At 39.1% G+C, this 14,448-nt stretch overlaps 1 long non-coding RNA gene across 1 annotated transcript; it reads right to left on the bottom strand.

Moving 5' to 3' along the window:
- Positions 1 to 3,658: 3,658 nt before the first annotated feature.
- Positions 3,659 to 12,824, bottom strand: LOC307197369. Its single transcript, XR_013831397.1, has 4 exons — positions 12,659 to 12,824; positions 11,773 to 11,983; positions 6,829 to 6,963; positions 3,659 to 5,727 (listed from the first exon to the last, which is right to left on the bottom strand). It is a non-coding gene; the product is annotated as an uncharacterized lncRNA (long non-coding RNA).
- Between the last annotated feature and the right edge of the window lie 1,624 nt (positions 12,825 to 14,448).

Raw genomic sequence — 14,448 nt, 5'->3', positions numbered from 1 at the left:
TCAAATGGCATTAATACATGGTCATTTTTGATGCTCCTATAGGACTCCTGACAGAATGGGTTAAAAAGAAAACAAAAAATTCAATCTAGATTTATTTATTTTTTATTCTTGCTACAACGTATCTATTGCAAAATTTTAAAATTTAATTAAAAAGATGGAACAGTAGGTGGTAATATTTTATAAATTCCTACTGTCCTTATGGGTATAGTATCTGGATATTAAAATATCCAGTGACAACATCATATACAAATTTGAAAAGTGCTGTAAATCAAGCAACCTGGATGGAATGGAGGAAAAGGTACTCTCAAAAAACTGTGTTAGATTACTCACACTGATGCCATAGATGTGTGTGAATAGCTTGAATAAAATTATTTTATGTAAGAGAGGACATATGTTATAGATCTAAATTAATATGCCATTTATATGTAGGTTAATTAAATATATGACAAAGTAAATGAACCTTAAAATTAGACATTTAACTATTTCGTTTATACCCTTAGAATTTAGATATCCATGTTCACCAAAAACCTTCTGTGTGTTAATGTACATTCAGTTTAAGCATTTGAAATAGGCCAGCAAAAAACAAACAAAAGAAAACGACAAATATAAGTAGAAATATAACTATATATATATATATGCTAGGCATCTGTCATTCTAAGTGTCTGATGCATTCTTTTGCCTTTATAACTAAAGAAATTGTCTAGATTATTTTTTTTGGAGTGGTTGAGGAAATATTTCAGCAAAAGATAAAAAACTGCCTGAAAACAGTTTAACTTGTGTTATCTTAAAGCCTTGCCTCTCTGTCATGTTTGCAATTTCCATGAGCTTTGCAATTCTAGCTTTTCCCCTTGTGCAAGTCTAGACAATGAGTGACTTCAGTTTCTGCTCCTTGCTTGCTAGTGTAGCACAAAGGTAATGGGGAAAAATAATGGATGGATAGTCCATTGTTTCTGCTATTTATTTGCTTTGCTCATCACACTTTTCCATTTTTACCTAGACTTTGAAATCCCCTGACTCAGGAAAGGGAGCTCGTGGCAGAAATGAGAAGGGAAACAGAAGTTAGTGTTCCTTTTGAGCTTTCAAGAGTCAAGGACAGGACCAAAAGTAGCTTGGAAAACCAACTTCTTTAGACACTCCCTGACACTTTCCTTGGTCCGCCCCAACCAGCAGGGATACGGGATCAAATGATGTCTTTGTCAGGGTAGAAAAAGTATGCATAATTATCGAGGCAGCCAAGCAGTTTGCCGCTTGGAGAAGGGACCTTGAGTCTTAGGTGTCATGAGCCAGGATGAGCTGAGAGGGAATGATAAAACTACCAGAGAAATTTGGTACTCTAGGTCATTGAAGACCTGTCATTTTCTTTGTTGGGATTTGGGAAAGGGCTTAGCTGACTGTCCTTCATGTGACACCGGCATCTTGCAACAACTGTGGAATTCAAGAGGCATCACTGTCTACAGCCAGATGCAGGGATGCAGGAGTGGTTGGGGCAGGAAATAGAGCCCATGGGGCTCCATGCGGTGAGGATGTGGGAGTAGACCCAGAGCCTACAGACCTGTGAACAGAAAATTATGTGATGTAACAGTGCTGCAGGTTGAGTGGAGGGGGCACTACTACCACAAAGGCAAATGAAAAATAAGACAAACTCCTTTTTGGTCTGCCCTAGAGAAAGAAAAGCAACAAGAACAACAACAAACAGTTGGACCTAAACCATAAAACTGATATAACAAAGATAATGCTGAAGTTATCAGGACCAAGGACTACAGAACCATGTGTCGGCCCATCATCACACCACCATCCTTTGGACTCCTGTTTCTTGACTCACTCATCAATAGCTGCACACACACTGCCTGATGCATGTGGGAGGGGTGTTCACCCAGAACACGGCCAGTGTGAAGTCACAACTAACTGGGATTCATTCCTACTGAGTCGGACCTTGTTGCTTGATCATTTCTCACTGGTTGAGAAGAACACGGCTCTTGTTTAAGTGAAAGGCTGTAATCATTAATCACTCTTACAGCAAAACCATGTAAGACTGAATTGAGGAGTTGTTCAAATACTGATATTTGGTCTTAATTATTTAACAGCCAGGCCACAGACAAAGGCAAAACCATGTATAAACCGCAACTATTAAGTAGCTAGCTTGTTTTTATGCATACGAACCCATCCAGCTAAAACCATATCAATCAGGCAGTTTTTTAAAGTAAACTTGTTAGACATTTAAAAAAAAAATTTAATGAAAAAAATTTTTTAAATTATATGTGTTTGAGAGCCAAATGTATTTCTGTTGTAGAAACAGTGGGACTCATACTCTGCTCACCAAGCATAAGTTTTTAAAATTACTATGTAGTAGAAAATCCACATATGATACTTATAAAAGTCATAAAATATAATTTTCTTTTTATTTTATGACTACGGAACAGACTCCTGAGGTAGTTAAAATTCTACACGAAACACTTGAGCAATGCTTCCTCTTACATATGCTCTCCTTAATGTATCAGATGAGTGGTGCCCCAGAATTATTTAAAGGACAGATTAGGAACCTTTGATGAGCCATGTCCTGCTTCCTCATCTCAGATCACCACCCGCAGTTTCCTTCTCTTTCCTCCCCAAACCCAAAACATAGGTCTTTTTTTTTTTTTTAAGTTTTTCAAAAGCGCCTTGTTTTTTCCCACTTGTGAGTGTTTGCATCTGCTGTTCCATCTGCTGGAATCCCTGAGTCCCTGCGCTGTGATTCCCAGGTGACTTCTTTTCCTTTTGTAGATCCCAGAAAAGCATCACCTCTATCTGCTATTTGCCTTTCTATCTCCCCACCCACACTGCCTCAGATCCCAACTCCACTCTTTCCCTCCCCTCATCACCAAACCAATTCACATGTTCTCACACCACTCACTGAGTTTTTTCATAACATTTATCTGATTTTGCGATTTTCGTGTTTACAGAATGATTATTTGATTAATACCTTTTACTTTCTCCCTAATGTGTAGGATTCTTCGTGGATCTTAGTGTTCCTTCTGTTATCATTATGTCTTAAGTGTGAGACATATGGTAGATGCACAATAAACATTTTTCCATATTGTCTGAGTCAGTCTGGGCTTCCAGAACAGATTGCCATAGCAGGGTGGCTTAAACAACAAACATTTATTTCCCAAGATCAAGGTTCTGGCAGGTCGCTGTCTGGTGAGGGCATTCCCCCTGGTGTGCAAACATTCTTCCTCTCCTTGTGCCCTCACTTGTTGGAGAGCAGAGAATGGTCCTCTCTCTCTCGTTTCTTTAATAAGGAGGGCTCCACCCACATGGCCAAATTACCTCCCAAGGACCCCACGTCCATCACACTGGAGATTTAAGCTTTTACATATGAATTTCTGAGGTTAGAGGGTGGATAATACAAACATCTAGTCCATAGCACATATATTTACCATATAATGCCAAATGGCAAACAATATAAATAATCTTAGATGTTTCCATAAATCTCTGAGTCTATTTATCATCTTTGAAAAGGTAAAGAGCAAAGGAGATATTGATAATTATCCTAAAAGCATTTTGAAGTGCTAAAATCTGACCAAGTAACTGGTAGAGAGAATAAAGCACTAATGGAAATCTCTCATGAGGGTTTCTTCACTTCAGCTTCTTAACCTCTGCATATCTAAAGATTCTGGAGAGTCAGTCAACCCGAAGCATCTCCCACTACACAGGGTCCATGAAGGAGATAGTAGGTCTATCCCTTTCAAGTTGCCTTTGGGTATGAGAACAACAATGGCTTTCACTCTTCCAAGGGAAAACCCAAATCCCAAGACAAGGTCCTGAGTCCCATCCTGAGATGAGGAAGAGAGAAACACATAACATTCTTGAAATATTATTCAGGTTGTAAAGAAGTATTAAGTAACTTGCCTCAGGCCATCATGGAAAAGCTACTTTTTTTTTTTGGCCACACCTTGCAGCTTGCAGGATTTTAGTTCCCGGACCAGGGATTGAACCCACGCCCTCCACAGTGAGAGCACAGAGTCCTAACCACTGGACCAACAGGGAATTCCCAAGCTACATTTTTAAAATTTAAATCTAGGAGTTCACCCTGTCATCCAATTTTTGCCAAATGCTTTTCTTTTTTTAGACAAGTATCATTCCGTTTTCCTTATTTTCAGAAAACCTGACATTTGTTCATGTGTTATGTTCATGATTATATGATTTTTCCTTCTTGTAGTCCACACTCAATTACCCACAGTATTGGTCTATAAAATCGGTTTGTAAATATAGAAAACAGATAAACTGCAATGGTAGTTTCCAAATGATACAGTTCCTAAAAACAAAACAAAACAATGAAGATGGAGACCAAGATGTCATATCGAGCGACAAATGTTGATTTGCATTTTGCCTTTTACCTATACCTTGTTCATCTTAATGAAATTGTTACACAGGAAGAGAGGGGGTGCCTAAAATAGTAGGGGGGGGGAATACCGGAAGAAACAACCTCATGCATTAAAGTCAATATGTAAACAAAATATAGACAATGCAGTTTTCAGAAATTATATCTTGTACTCCTCCTTTGCTTTTCCTTCATGTTTTTAACATTGCTCTCTTTCCTTTATGAGTATTTTCTCTAGCCCTCATGATGATTCTTGCTACCCTATGTGTCAGGGTCACCTCTTCTGGGACTATAATCTAACCTTCTTAGTGTCTCATCACTTTACTAATTCACAAAAATCAGCACAGCCTTCCAACCACAATTCTTACAACAAGGCACTAGATCATTTTGTGCAAGGATGTGTCATCCTATGATTCAACATGAAATACATCAGGAGGAAGTAAAATTGTTCTGTAGCCAGATCGCCATAAAGCATCTCCATTAAATCCCCTCTCCTGCTCTCACTCACATCTGTTTGACAGAAGAACATTTCTTAGGTAACAGGGTTTTTTTAAATGAGGGTATTGTCATCGTCATCACCGTTGTTTATTTCATTTATGAGTTTTCTACTCTGAAGAGGTCTAGGAAGTTACCTCAGAGGGTGGCATTGAGAATGTAAGGGTAGGATACATGTTAAAAGGACCTGAAAAGACTTGGAAGAGCTATAGAAATATAAAATATTATCCTAGCAAAGCAATTCTTAGTTTTTAAACAATATCTGTAAAGATAACCACAGAAGTCAGAATAATGCCAGAAAGCAAGATAAAGCACACTTGCACAGGCAAGAGTTTCTGCATGAAGGAGTAAGGATAGGATAAAAAGTTAAATAGCCAAGCCGACACAAGGCAACCACAAAAGAGAAAGAGAGACCAAGGAAGAGGAATTAACGGGAAAATCATTTAATGTAGCTCAGCTATGCAAACAGCTGTGGACATACCCTTGCGTGGATGAGGCCAAAGGGCCAAAGGGCTTATACAAGGGAATATGTAATCAGATGTTTAGTTTTATTGTTGCTGTTTAACTTAGCTTTGGGTGCCACAAGTTTGCATTGGTCTTTTGGCCCTGTGTGCCGCCAAGAGGAACAAACACTGCCACCATCCAGTATGGACTAAGCCGGAATGCATGTGCAGGGTTTTAGCAGGGAGATCAAACTCCCATATCTCTCCAGGAAAGAAGAACACACAATTATTTTTACCTTTTCCCACATGAGATCTGGCAGTGGTATGGAAAATTCTTTTTTCCCACTTGGATTCGAAACTCTCAGGCAAAATTCCATCTTTCTTATGTTTTGAGCAGCCAAGTAGACAGTGGAACTTAGCAAGTAATAACTGCAAACGAAACAAAAACAATTCTGTTTGTGTTCTGCAGAGATAACAAAATATGCAGAAAAGAAGAAAGGGGTAAATGCCTCATGACCAGAGAACATTCTTTACAAACCTTGAATTGACTTTTTTTGTCTCCTTCCAAGAACAAGGAAAGCAAAAATGCTGTGATTAAGGACTCAGCAGTGGGCGGTGGATAAATAACACCCAGAAGGATCTACTAATGACGGTGTCTTATAATAAGTAAAGGCAATGTTCTGTTGGCCAGAAGCCATACCCTATAATTTATTACATTCTATCCAAAAACTGTGTGGCATGATTCATTAAAAACAGTGAGAATGAGATGTGACGTCCGAAGGTATTCATGTTGAACAGTAAAACCAAAGCTAATTATCTGACAGTAAAATCAGGGAAGTAATGCCTACTCATTTTCTACTTGAGGCCATGAACCAAATTCATGGCAAGACCTCCGTCACGCCCTTGTTTCTTAAATAAGGATAAGGAGACACATTCAAAATTAACTCTCAAAAACATTTGTAAAATGAGTGTTATTATAACAAATAGGACTTCTGGTCATTAACTTTTATTTATTTACTTTTTAGTTTATTTATTTGGTCATTAACTTAGATATTATGCTTACTTGTAAATTTATGTTTTTAAGTATGTCTCCATATTATTAGTTAATTCTGTAAAAATGTCTTTGTATTACTTTGAGTTTTCAGAAAGACTCTATGAGAATATATATATATATAACATATATAGACTTATATATAATATATACATATATATTTCTATAATATATACTTATATATATTTATATAATATACTTATATAATATATATACTTATAAATATGTATATATTTACAATGTACTATTTTTCAATGCATAATATAGTTAATCAAATGCATACACTAATTTTTTCAGCTTATATGTTCAAAATAAAAGATAAGTGTCATAGAAGTACTTAATAACATTATATGAATATTAGTATTATTACTAGTACAATTAGCAAACAAAAATCATGTTACTATTATGTGACACGAATTTTAAATATTATTTCAGTATAACCAAAGTGAATGTATACTTTTTCATCTTATCCTCCCTACCGACTAGGTCCTCTAAGAATCATTGTAAGGTGTTCTTGATCTTGTGGCTTACAGACGTCATCTCTCCTTTTTTTTTTTTAGATTTCTTCTTTCTGGCAATAGTAATCTCTAGAGCTTTTTATAGATTGGGTATTCCTGGAAAACAGAGTTTTATTTAGATGTGTCATCTTAAATATAAACAAGAGTTTGTTAGGATTGCCAATTTTGTGACTTTTCAAATCTTACAAAATTTTCTATTTAAATTTGTGAAATGCACAAGGTGGACAATATTCAGAGCCAATGTAATATTAAGTATTGATAATATTGAATTCAGTCTGTCAACTCAGGTGCAGGTGATAGAAGAAGCCAGGGAATTTCAGATGATAGAAGAAGCCAGAGAATTTTAGAGTCTTCTGAGGACATTGAATGTTCATCGTTCAGATCAAAACAAGTTCCTAAAGTCAGCATTCGTTCATTCACTCACAAAATATTTACTGGGGGCCCAAGTTGTTCCAGGAATCATGACATTGTACAATGGACATGGACACAGGTAAAGACAATACCAAATCATTATCTTATTTTTGTCTTTCTGTATTGAGGCTACCATATCTGAGTTATTTAGTCTGAAACTAAATGCTTAGGAATAGGCAAAATGAGGTATATAGAATGGTTCATACAAGTAAAAGTAATTACTAATAGATTTAGTTTAACACACAAAATTTCTTAGAGGACTGGGAGGAAAAAAATCTCAGTAATTTTGGATATAAGAGAGAAAATAATCGGACTTTAAGGATATTCTCAACATCTTAGTTTTAAAAAGGTAATGATTCTTTATTTCACTAAAGTTTGGCAATCTTTTTAAAGAAGCAATACCTTGAATGAAGTAACAAGGAGCAAATAAAGAAAAATAAATATTTGTACAATGCAGTACTTATACTTCGCTACAATAATACACATAACAATTTTGAAAACATTGAATTGTTTTTCAACAAGTATTTTTCTGTAGATCTTGTACTCGGACGTGCCAGAAAAAAAAAAAAAAGCTACCTAAAAATTCTCAGCTACCAAAAATATCTTGATTCTTTGTTTACTGCCTACTTAAAATATAGCAGACTATTTACAAATGCTTTAAAGAAAGAAATTATACATTCCGGGTAACATTTCTCCTTTTGTTAAATTTTCCGTTATTTTCTGGGAAGCACTAAGCCTTATGTAAAGGAATTAATTACAGCTTGTATTTAAAAAAAACAAAAAGAAAGGATTAAGGGAATGTTTTAACTTACACTTTAAGATTTCAGAGAAATACTCAGTGAGATTGGCCTATGAGCTTCATAAGTCAAATAACCTTCCATCCAATGATGAAAATACCAAATTATTCACTCACTGTTGTTTCATGTGAATGGAGCCTGGGCAAATTATAAAGGGAATGGGGCAATAGGTGAACTTTGTACTTTGACAACCATGATGTGATATTTGAAGTCCACAGAAAGTGCTGACAGTAGATAAGAATCAATAGTAAGAAAAATAATTCAGAGTTTCCAAACACCTTAGCATTGTTGACACGTGAACGGGTTTGACGCCTGACAGACGTGAGCACTAAAAATGTTATCGTAGTGCTACGGACTCAAGGCTTGTGTCTCCCCCAGATTCCTGTGTTGAAGCCCTAACGTGCTGGTGTCAGGAGCTCTTGCTGCTGCCAGAGGCCACCTGCATCTCTTGGCTTATACTCCCCCCGCCTCCATCTGCAAAGCCAGCACAATGTCATAGCGTAGTTTCTGTTGAGTCTAACCTTTCTGCCTTCCTCTAATAAGGACCCTTGTGATTACACCAGGTTCACCTATACAATCCAGCATAACCTCCCCATCGCCTCATTCTTAATTTAAACACGCCTGCGAAGTCTCTTTCGCCATAGAAGGTAACATGTTCCAAAGTTCCACGAATCAGGAAGTGGACACATGTGGCAGGCATTATTCATCTTGCCATAGCTCCCAAACCTAAACTGAGTGCAGACTTGTCATGTGGGTTGAGTGATGGTCAATATGATGATGAGAATATTAGCTGATGGCAGTGCTGATATGCAAAATTTTATCGTAAGTAAGGCAGTGATATCAGCCGACTCAGCCAGGCACTGAGGCAGTACATAATGAGTAATGAATGAATTTATAATTAATTAGCTTAAAATAAAATACATGTAGCCTTACAGACGTAAGGCTGTAAACGCAATCCACATTTAGATCTAGATTGCGGTTTAAATGGCGGTTGTTATTTACCATTTAGGTTTTATTTTCAATTGAAATATTGTTAAGAAAAATGTTTGGGTCCCCAAACTGGCCTAAAAGTCTAGATACCATGTAACATAGCCTTTTCGATCCTGATGACAGAATACCGCTTGAAAGACTCACATCGTTGAAGATCGTGAAAACACAGAACTTGCTTTCATCAAACCATAAATTGGTTCGGAGAATTCGGGGTTCTTTTTAATTTTCCTCTGTGCCAATGCTCTTTTACAATACCACCATATAAACACTTAATCTAATGTTTCTACATGAAGAATAGATTCTACTATCAAGTCAGTTAGTCTTTTATAAATGCTAAATTGCCCTAACATTATAAAACCATTCCAAGGCCAAAAATTTATTTCATTATTCAAATTTGCAAATGAGATTTAGGCTAAGAGAGATTTCAAACTTCTGTCCTTAATAAGAACATATGAAGATAGAAATGTGCTATACTTTTTCTGCAAATCTTTAAAGAAAAAGCATACCTAAAATATACAGAAATGATTGCTGACAGGTGTGGGAGGCACCCAGATGCACCTACATAATTCATAATGTCATGTCTTGGATTTGTTCCTATTCAACCCCACTGCATTTTATAAATTGTTTTGAATCTTGAACCAGCTACAAAGAAAGGTTTGCTAAGCAATTTAATGTTGTTAAATGGTTATTATTCCTAACAATATCAAGTATGGTTTTTATTTTTATTTTTCAAGATTTGCATTGTTCTTGACTGTTGTTTTCCATTTTCTCACACAGATTGTTATACAGTAGGAACCTAATCCTTCAGTGCCCCCGGGCAGTAGGAAAAATAAAGCCTGATCCTTGGCTTTGTTCACTTACATTTTCAGTTAATTAAAAAAATAAAAACAAAAAGAAGAGTGAAATCCTTTAATGTTCAGACTAATTATTTGACTCAATGATTAAATGCACATTTGCCAGTGAGGCTTCCAGATATTTAAGCAGCTGTGAAAGAACTCAAAATTTCCCAACTGGAACCGGCAAATAGAGCGTTTGCTCCCTTTGGGGGCTTTGCAATCTGCAGACAGGGACAGTGGAGTCTGACTGAAAACAAATTGAATACTGTTCTCTAATCTTTCATTTGTGTGAAGCCCAGACAGTCCCCAAACATCAGCTGATCACAGTGTAAGTGATTCAACACTTAGGTTCTTGGGTGGCACCCATCATGCCTAAACTCTTATTTGCACATATAACATTGCTTGAGTAAAGTGTACAATATCAAGCCATCTGCATTAAAAAACACTGTCATTTTAATTTCAAATATGTAAATCTTCAATGCTAATAGATACTTAAAATTTTACAATATATTTTAGATAACTTAAAATACCTTTCTTCTAAACGTGCTCTGGGTGTACTATATTGTCTATCACACAGAGCATGTCCAGACCTTTTTCACTTTCCTGCCTTTCTAATTTTTGCCCCTGGAGAGATTTGTACAAACCTTTGTAGTAAAAATAATCAATTGATTGTGACCAAACCAATTATAAAACAAGGAGGACATCAATCAAAAGCTTAGTGGTAATGAATACTGGTGTGTGTATGTGTGTGTGTGTTTGCACACATGCGTGTTCATTGGCAAAAAGGCTAAAGCTGAATGAGAAAATAACTGGAAACCATCTAACCTTTAATGTGTTCCAAGGACAAGAAAGCCCTCATCTTCCCACATCCAAACCCAACATCCTAGATTCCGTACTGCGTTCCTTCTTGCTGATTCAGTACAAGGGCCCCTGCTTTCCTTTTTGGCAAACCACTGCTTCTGAGATCTGAATTCCAACTTATCTCACTTTCTCAAAAACTTTCTTTCCACCCTTCCTTTCTCCTAGGACTTTACTATGAGCACATAAAACATGCTCTAGCATCTACTACATGAAGACTACCTTTGACCCCAAATGTCTCTGAATTATCAACTGCTCCGCTTACAGGAAAGTCTGTCCACACAAGTTGCGTCGTCTGTCTCCCTCTTTCCACCCTCTCCTCAGCCATCTCCGATCTGGTTCCTGACCTTTGCAAGTCACAGAAACTCTGTAACTGATTCATCAATTCTCTCCTGGCTGCCCACACAAGGACCCTTTGGTAGTTCTGGTTTCAGATTCTCAGCACCTCCTACTGGACCAGTCCGTCCCTCTCAAAATGCTTCTGCTTCTGAGGGATTACATTTTGCTGTATTTCTTTTCCTTTTGATTTTTCTCCTCCATACTCCTTTTACTCACTTTGGAGACTTTATCAAGCTATTTTTATCCAACTCGAAATATTAGAGTATCCTGCACTTTTTATCTGAGGTTTTTCCTCTTTTCTATTTATATTTTTCCCACAAGTGAAAGCATCGAGATGCATGGCTTTACAGACCATGAGACTAGTGCTAAAAATTCCCAAAATATCTACTTGACATTTCCACTTCAGTGTTTAAGAAGAGTCTCACATTTAATCTATCCAAAACAGCGCTCTTGCTTTCTACTATTTCTAGTGCCTGTGCCCCTTACTGCTATAGACATTCCCCGTTTTAATAAACACCAGCAACATTTTGCTCAAGCCAGAAACCTACACGTATGCTCTCTTTCCCCACATCACTCAGAGCCAACTGAGTAACACATTTTATTCCATTTCTCTCCATTTTCTCTGCTCCCACCATCAAAGCTACCATGTTTCTTCTCAAGAACTGTTACATTACCTTTGCAACCGGTCTCCCGGCTCCCGTTCTCGCCCATTATAAACAACTCTCCAGGAGCTTCAAGATGGCGGAAGAGTGAGACGGGGATATCACCTTCCTCCCCACAGATACATCAGAAATACATCTACACGTGGAACAACGCCCACAGAACACCACTGAACGCTGGCAGAAGACCTCAGACCTCCCAAAAGGTAAGAAACTCCCCACGTACCTGGGTAGGGAAAAAGAAAAAAGAAAAAACAGAGACAAAGGATAGGGACGGGACCTGCACCAGTGGGAGGGAGCCGTGAAGGAGGAAAGGTTTACACACACTGGGAAGCCCCTTCGCGGGCGGAGACTGCAGGTGGCGGAGGGGGGAGCTTCGAAGCCGCGGAGGAGAGCACAGCAACAGGGGTGCGGAGGGCAAAGCGAGAGACTCCCGCACAGAGGATCGGGGCCGACCGGCACTCACGAGCCCGAGAGGCTTGTCTGCTCACCCGCCGGGGCGGGCGGGGCTGCGAGCTGAGGCTCGGGCTTCGGTCGGAGCGCAGGGAGAGGACTGGGGTTGGCGGCGTGAACACAGCCTGCAGGGGCTAGTGCGTCACGGCTGGCCGGGAGGGAGTCCGGGGAAAAGTCTGCACCTGCCGAAGAGGCAAGAGACTTTTTCTTCCCTCTTTATTTCACGTAGCGTGAGGAGAGGGGATTAAGAGCGCCGCTTAAAGGAGCTCCAGAGACGGGCGCGAGCCGCGGCTAAAAGCGCGGACCCCAGACACAGGCATGAGAGGCTAAGGCTGCTGCTGCCGCCACCAAGAAGCCTGTGTGCGAGCACAGGTCACTATCCACACCCCCTTCCGGGGAGCCTGTGCGCCCGCCACTGCCAGGGTCCCGGGATCCAGGGACAACTTACCCGGGAGAACGCACGGCGCACCTCAGGCTGGTGCAACGTAACGCCGGCCTCTGCCGCCGCAGGCCCGCCCCGCACTCCGTGCTCCTCCCTCCCCCTGGCCTGAGTGAGCCGAAGCCCCCCAATCAGCGGCTCCTTTAACCCCGCCCTGTCTGAGCGAAGAACAGACGCCCTCAGGCAACCTACACGCAGAGGCGGGGCCAAATCCAAAGCTGAGCCCTGGGAGCTGTGAGAACAAAGAAGAGAAAGAGAAATCTCTCCCAGCAGCCTCAGGAGCAGCGGATTAAATCTCCACAATCAACTTGATGTACCTGCATGTGTGGATTACCTGAACAGACAACGAGTCATCCCAAACTGAGGAGGTGGACTTTGGGAGCAAAAATGTACATATTTTTTTCCCTTTTTCTCTTTTTGTGAGTGTGTATGTGTATGCTTCTCTGTGTGATTTTGTCTGTATAGCTTTGCTTTTACCATTTGTCCTAGGGTTCTGTCTGTCCGTTTTTTTTTTATTATTACTTAAAATTTTTTTTTCTTAATAATTATTTTTTATTTTAATAACTTTATTCTACTTTATTTTATTTTATCTTCTTTCTTTCCTTCTTTTTTTTTTTCTCCCTTTTATTCTGAGCCTTGTGGATGACAGGCTGTTGGTGCTCCAGACAGGAGTCAGGGCTGTGCCTCTCAGGTGGGAGAGCCAACTTCAGGTCCACAAGAGACCTCCCACCTCCATATAATATCAAATGACAAAAATCCCCGAGAGATCTTCATCTCAACGCCAAGACCCAGCTTCACTCAACGACCAGCAAGCTCCAGTGCTGACACCCTATGCCAAACAACTAGCAAGACAGGAACACAACCCCACCCATTAGCAGAAAGGCTGCCTAAAATCATAATAAGGCCACAGACATCCCCAAAACACACCACCAGACGTGGACCTGCCCACCAGAGAGACAAGATCCAGCCTCATCCACCAGAGCAGTGGCACTAGTCCCCTCCACCAGGAAGCCTACACAACAAACTGAACAAACCTTAGCCACTGGGGACAGACACCAGACAACGAACTCGCAGCCTGTGAAAAGGAGGTCCCAAACGCAGTAAGTTAAGCAAAATGAGAAGACAGAGAAACACACAGCAGCTAAAGGAGCAAGATAAAAACCAACCAGACCTAACAAATGAAGAGGAAATAGGCACTCTGCCTAAAAAAGAATTCAGAATAATGATAGTAAACATGATCCAAAATCTTGGAACTAGAATAGAGAAAACACAAGAAACATTTAACAAGGACGTAGAAAACTAAAGAGCAAACAAAAGTGATGAACAACACAATAAATGAAATTTAAAATTCTCTAGAAGCGATCAACAGCAGAATAACTGAGGCAGAAGAACGGATAAGTGACCTGGAAGATAAAATAGTGGAAATAACTACCGCAGAGCAGAATAAAGAAAAAAGAATGAAAAGAATTGAGGACAGTCTCAGAGACCTCTGGGACAACAATAAATGCACCAATATTTGAATTATAGGGGTCCCAGAAGAAGAAGAGAAAAAGAAAGGGACTGAGAAAATATTTGAAGAGATTATAGTTGAAAACTTCTCTAATATGGGAAAGGGAATAGTTAATCAAGTCCAGGAAGGACAGAGAGTCCCATACAGGATAAATCCAAGGAGAAACATGCCAAGACACATATTAATCAAACTATCAAAAATTAAATACAAAGAAAAAATATTAAAAGCAGGAAGGGAAAAACAACAAATAACACACAAGGGAATCCACATAAGATTAACAGCTGATCGT

The sequence above is a fragment of the Stenella coeruleoalba genome (genome assembly GCF_951394435.1).
Source record: "Stenella coeruleoalba genome assembly, chromosome: 14".
In the NCBI taxonomy this organism is placed as follows: Eukaryota; Metazoa; Chordata; class Mammalia; order Artiodactyla; family Delphinidae; genus Stenella; species Stenella coeruleoalba.
Note: the sequence above shows the minus strand (reverse complement) of the source record. Positions and strands in the feature narration are given on the sequence as shown.